This window comes from Apteryx rowi, unplaced genomic scaffold, assembly GCF_003343035.1.
Source record: "Apteryx rowi isolate R43461 unplaced genomic scaffold, aptRow1 scaffold_14, whole genome shotgun sequence".
In the NCBI taxonomy this organism is placed as follows: domain Eukaryota; kingdom Metazoa; phylum Chordata; class Aves; order Apterygiformes; family Apterygidae; genus Apteryx; species Apteryx rowi.
Window position 1 is genome coordinate 3620368 of NW_020447641.1, and position 6636 is coordinate 3627003.

At 47.0% G+C, this 6636-nt stretch overlaps 1 protein-coding gene across 2 annotated transcripts in view; it reads right to left on the reverse strand.

The window, feature by feature from the left end:
- Positions 1-6604, reverse strand: part of LRRC8D (leucine rich repeat containing 8 VRAC subunit D) — a 59360-nt gene extending 52756 nt beyond the window's left edge. For both annotated transcript variants that reach the window (XM_026057657.1, XM_026057654.1), the window contains exon 1: positions 6582-6604. The gene's annotated coding sequence lies outside the window, so the exon portion shown is untranslated. The remainder of the gene's footprint in view (positions 1-6581) is intronic.
- Positions 6605-6636: the final 32 nt, after the last annotated feature.

Here is a 6636-nt window from a genome sequence, read left to right on the forward strand (position 1 = left end):
CGCTGCGGCTGCGGCAGCGGCGAAGCAGCCGCCAGCAGAGCCTCGGGCGGGCGCCGCGGGGCTGAGTGACACGGCGGAGGTGAGGCGGGCCAGACAGGGGCGATTCCGGACTCCGTGTTTTCCTAAGCTGTTACGTGCACAAAATACAGCGGCGTTTCTTGGAGCTGTCTCTGCGCGCGAGCCAGGAAGTCAAAGGTGGCTTTGACTTGGTTAGTAGCCATGAGGGGCTGCTCCGCTCCGCAGCAACTGCGAAACGCAGCCAGCATGTACAGGAAGGGCGCTGAACAGAACCTGATCCTTAAACACCCTCCCCCCCCCCCAAATAAACCCCTTTTCTTTTCTTAAACTGAAATGGCACTAATATCCTGAAGTTTTTGTTGGACACTGACCTGTAAAGTGATCAGAACTACCTTTTTTTTATTTTTTTAACAAGTGCCGGATGCGACCCATTCCTTTGAAATTATATTGAACTTGATCAAGAATTTAATTTAAAAAATACTGGTTTATCTTGTTATTCCAGAGTTTACTTCACCCCCACAATTTCCAGGAACTGCAGGGAATGGGAAATAATCCTTAACTGCTAGTTTAGAATAGCTTTATGACCCTATAAAGACTGAGAATCACCCCTTTGCAGTGTTGATACATTTTAGCCAGACCTTCTCATCTAAATGCTTATAAGACATATCAAAAGTTACAAATGAAAGCCCTCCTTAGCAGCATTAGCTTCTGAGACCAAAAGAAAATTAGGCCAGCTTGTCCTGCTCTCAGCTGTTTAGCACTGTTTTCATACCAGCATTTTCATCTGGTAAAGAATTTTAGCAGAGTTCAGATTTAGTCTAATGAGTTGTCATTTATTTTAAGCTTTGGTCTTTAATACCTTCATTTGGGCTTTTAGCTGTTTTCCTCTCTGAGATCATAAACACTTGTGTTATTTTTGGCCAGAATTTTAGACCTCACTAAGTGCTTCCTCAGTAAGGCAAATTTATTATCTATTTATTTATTTATTTTTGTTCTGACCCAGCGCCCAGGCCACATGGGGTCTGTGATACTGGGGCTCCACACTGATGAAAGATTAATGGAGTTAAAAGCAGTCCAATCTGGTAAACATCAAAGGAAGTGAAAATAGATAATAACAGGAGTTGCTGGCTGGGAAATCCTGACTCGCAGGCAGCTGGCAGTGAAATTCAAGCAGAAAAAAAAGGATTTTTTCAAATACCAGAGCTGGTCAGAACTAGCTGGATCCGCATTCGCTCAGCAATGACAGCCACCTTGCCAAGCTGAGGCACACCAGCAAAACAGATGAGTAATGCTGGGGACAGGAGTCAGGAGACACCGGAGCTGGACAGATGCAGATCCAATTACAGTCCATTTCTGACCAGGCAAATACAAGTGCAAAAGACTTACCTCCTACAGACCATATGCTGCTTTTTTTTTTCTTCCTCTTGTTGGGATAGGTATTTAAAGGTAACTCAAACTTTTTAAATTTAAAACTCTACATTCCTCCTTTAGTGTTTCTATCAAAGACTTCTCACCCTCTCTCAGGTTTGGTCTTCCCTGGGCTCAAGCCTCAGTGCTTTTGGACTGCCCTTTCCGGGGCTGCCACGGGCTTTCTGGGACATGCTGACGTGGGATGGAAGAAAGAGGAGGGGAGTTACAAACCTGCAGGAGCTCGGGTCAGGGCAAGTCCATGTCCCAGCTATTCTGTTTTCCTCTTATGTTCTAAAGTGTTGTTTTAGCAGAAGTACAAATTAGCCAGCTTCAAGTTATTCCATATAATAAAAGAGATACCAGAAAAACACACAGCGGAGGAGAAAATGATGTTTTTCTGCTTGCACAGGTTTGGCATTGGCACTTTGTTGCTTTGCTCTGTGGCTCAGAGGACGGCATTAGTGATTACACTCACAAGCAATAACAATGCAGGCATAGTGCCTCGCAGGATATCTTCTACCTATTTATTTTTGCAACTGCAGTTTAGTTTACATTTTGCAAATTCCCTAGCCCTGATTACCCAAGAGATACCAGGTTTTTCCACCTTACCATTATCCCCACTCCTGTGTCATTAAAATGTTTTTGAAAATATTAGTCATCCGATGGAGTTTTGGTTTTGGCCAAGTTGAAAAAACAACAGTTTATTCTGAGATATTTTCCAGTCCTTCCTTCCTTTCACCCAAAGACTTGTCTCAACTCCTTTTGACACATCTGATGGGGAGGACACAGGAGGTATTTTTTGAATCACTATCCCGTGCATCTCAGATACAGCTGCTGTATATGGCCCGGTGGGCACCCTGTGAGCCCAGGCCAAGGCAGACGCCGGACACCCGCAGACGGGGAGCGCAGGGAACAGCTGGAGCCGACAGCAGAGGATGCCAGTGGCTCCTCGAGAAGCAACAGGGAAACTCTACACTGGGAAATATTTCAGCCCCAGCTTCGAGTGGGCTGACGGTTTTTTCTCCCAAGACAAATTTAAGATGAAAGGGAATATTAAGACTTTGAAGAGGGTAGATGGGGCAGTTGCTCGGTAGGAGATGCTGATGGCAGCATACAAGAGAAAAGCAGCCAGAGGATCAGCTTTTCCCTCCCAGAAACACAGTAATTCGGCTTCATGGGAGGTGCAGAGCTTGAAGGGGAACACCGGTTTAAATAAGGGGGAGGACGTGTATGAGTCACTTTGGTTGGCTCCTGGCCACCAGTTCCCAGAGCAAAAAGCGTTTCTAAGGGCTGAACGGTTCAGCTCATGGTGCCCACCCAGACACGTGGCGGGAGGACAGGGCTGCAGGTACAGCCACACTTCCAGCCGGGCCGCCCAGCCGTCCCTGCCGCCTTGGCAAGTCTGACTTCCCAAGCAAAGTTAGGCAACGGGTGGGGTTGGAGCTGTTCTGTTGCCTGTGGCCGGCCAAGGTTGGCAGCGGCCTGCGCTGCCTGCACCCGCGCCGGCTGTGGCAGGCCGCCGGGGAGAGCCGGCCCCAGCACGGTCAGCCCGAGGCRCTGCTCTTGCAAAGAGGAGAAGGAAACCTGTCCCCCTGGGACTGCGCTCCGGCACTGTCTGGCACTCCTGTAGCACAGCTGGCCCCATGACCAGGACACCATGCCAAAGCTTCTAGCAAGTCTACTAAATTATGCCAACCAGTTGTCCTTTAGCTACAGTTTTATGACAATCTCAAAGATGTCTAAGCAAGTCAGAGAAGCATGATTTTTCCATTCTAAAAATCATTGTAGAACTTTGTCCTTATCATACTAGGTACATCTACAGTTTCATCAATCTTTTTTACTTCCTGTCAACCAATTTTCTTTGCTGCTTTATAACTCCATCTTACATGATAATCTAGGCCCATGCCTTGCTTCAGAACATCCTCTTTGGAAAAAGACAGTCTCATTGCCTTGCCTTTGTGCTGGAAAGAGAAGGAGTCTCTCTATGGTACAATGTGAAAATGATTGTTTTAAATAAAATGTGATTTCTTCATCCTCCTTATTACTCCTGTAACTCCACAATAGTCTCACCAATTCTTCCATTTCATTTGAGATAATAAAAAGTCATTCACTCAATGTGCAATGTAGCCACGTGAAAACGGGATGAGGAACGTGGAGCAGGAGGCCTCATTCTTCACGACCATCACAACCTTTACATGTTGAAACAACACGGGGAGCAGCTGTGCCTGTGTGTACGATAAGCCGCATGTGTTGTCAGGCTGCAGTTCAGCAAAGTTTTGCAAGGGAAGGCAGAAACGGCCCAGCAGTTTATGCTTGCTGCTCCTGACTACACAGAAGATCTAGTTTTCATGAGTTCTCACTTTCCATCCAGTGGAAATACCACCAGATGGCCAATCTCCTTTACTCTGGCACTTATCAATAAAGGACTCTAAACTCACAAAATACCCAGAGGCACCTGAGACGATGGGGAGGTTCAGCAGAAGAGCAGGGAGCTGTGGGCAATCGGCATCACCTTCGGCCAGCTGCTCCCTCGCTGCAGGCCGTTGCGGGCAGGGCTACGGCGTGCGCGGGGCATTAGGAATAAGGTCTGTCTCACACGGACAACCCGAGACAAGTCTGCTGCAGAGTCAAGTATGGCCCCCCTTCACGGGGCACCTTGGCGCTCTCCTCGGGCCCCAACTCAGCAGCGTGCCAGGCACCACCACYGAGGCGTCGAGTGCCATCAGCCCTTTGGAGCCTCAACTCCTCCTGTCTTCTTAATTTTGCACTCAGCAACTTCTGTGGTCTCTAGCCTTCCTGCTCGCCCTTGTTTCCACAAATACTAAACACTAAGCATGGAGTAGGAAATAAAAATTAAGAACCTGGCATGACCAGAATTAGCAGGGTAAGAGCAAAAGAAGCCTTCAGCTGTCACAGCGTGTCCAGCCCAGTTAGCTGGAGCTATTTCCCTGTCTCCCCCTGGGACATTTAAGTCTGTTATTTCCTTTTTCAAATCATGCCTGAAAACCTTTCTTCCCTCTTCAGACTTTGACTGACTTTCTCTATAAAATGGCTCTGGCACTTTCTGTGTACAACTGACATGATACAAAACCTAAGTGCCCTACCACCTGGACCTAAGAAAGTGGTGGTCTTTAAAGAAATGGCAGTCTTCAGAGTGCTTAGCTATAACCCGTGCTAGCACTTAACCTTTACTTCCCCAATCCAGCTTACAATCGGTAGAGCTTGTTGATTTTGTTATTTCTTCAGAAGTTTTCTTAAAATAGCCTGGTTGCAAGGACATAATGAGGTGCACAGCTGGGCAGAGCTTTCCAAACAGCAGGAGCAGAGAGAAGAGAAAGAATATATATGGGCCCAAAATGCCCTGAGCCTGCAAAGAGCCATTCACATGGCTGAAGATTAAGGACTCACCCAGCTGGACCATAAAAAACCCAAGCTGAGGAAGGCAAGGAAAAATCAGCCAAAAAGGGGGGAAGAAGGGAGAAAATATATCATTTTATTTCTTACATGCTTGTATCTTCTGCATCTTCTCTCTCTCTCCCTATCTGCCCATGGGGCAAAGAAACCACCACTCCTTCTGTAAATGGAGAGTAGAGAAAGCTTATTTAAAAACAGGGAGGCTTAATCAGGGGCCTTGGGATTGTTTTCCCACCTCGACACCCGAAACAGGGCTCTGTGTGTGCCTGGGAGCCTGCAGAGTCCCAGTCCTGGCAGCACAGCACTAAGAGAAGTTGATTTTGCCCGAAATGGCTAGATTAATCTTGTCACTATGGCTGCAGCACCTTCTGCTAGCTACCTGCACATATTACAGATCAAACAAAACCTCTCGCTTCATTCCAGAGTCTCTACCCAGGGGAAAGCATAGCAACAATGTGATATAATTACACCTCTGAAGTCCTCTTCCCAATGCTTTTTCAAATACAGCGACAACAAACAAAAGCACTTGAATCCCTAAAGCTTCTCCAATTAGATAGCCACTGTCAGATTAGCATCACACTATTCACCCTCCTCTAACAGCACACTTTAGAGATCCCACTGCTCCTGTGGTGCCCATGCACAGTTGCTGTGCTGTTCAGCACGCTCATTTAAAACCTGCTTCATCTCCTGCTTCAAAGACATGTGCAAGGGAGGAGTGTTGCATATATGTACTGTGACAGGGAAGCAAGTTACCTTAACCTCTGAACGCTAGAGTGCTTTCTGTCTTCTCCGTGTTTGCCTTCAAAATGAAAGTTATTTGGAAAAAGCACTGACCATATTTTCAAGTATTACACAGCAGTGAATTCACTGCCAGTGCTGTGTAGCCACCAGAAAACAACAAAACGTGTACCTCCCTTAACCCCAAACATCTCCAATTTATTTTATTGCCAAATGAAAAGGGGTAGCAGGAAAAGGAAGGTCTGATCTCACCTTAATCCAAAATAACATTTTGGTTTGACAAGTTAATAATACTTTCTGACATAATAAACTGAAATTAGCAGGTGGTTTTCCCTTGGGTTGTACAGAGACTGTACAATAAATCATGGCTGATCTTGCGCTGTACCCAGGAGCGCAGGGAATGGGTGATGGAAAGACCAGAATAGTTTTATTTTCCTGCTCATATCTCTGTGGCTAAAGATTCATATCCATGCTCTGGCTTTGTAGGAATATGATGTGACTGATCAGGGTTGCAATAATCCTGAGTGTGGCAGAAACAGTCATCATCTTCCAATATGGTTGTGTTTATATGGCCACAGAGGCATATATACTGCTTTGCTTTAATTTTGGTGTGAATCTGAGTTTCCCAAAATGTCACTGAAACTTTCTGAAATGAGTTTGGCTTGAGAACAGTGCTCACTGCACAGGACTGTCCTTGAAAAAAAAAAATTGGTAGACCTTTTAAACGTTTAAATGCACAGAAAATGCTCCTTTGGTAACTATGTGCTCGCCCCCCTCCCCCCCCCCTTTTGAGCTATTTAGCAGCAGACACCCTGAACCCTGCTCTTAAACCTTGCAAGAGAAAGAGCGCCCAGACGCTTCTCTTGCTTGGCCTCTTTCGCGTCTTTTTATACCTAAAATTCTTCTGGCGTTGAGTTTCCTTGGCGGCTGCTCCTCAGCCGCCCCCTCCCCGCGGCGGCTCTTGCCCCCATCCCCCGCGCCTCCCCCAGCCCCGCGCTTACCTGCTGCCCGCGCTGCGCGGCCGCGGCCGCCCCCGCCCGCTCCGCTCCCCTCCGC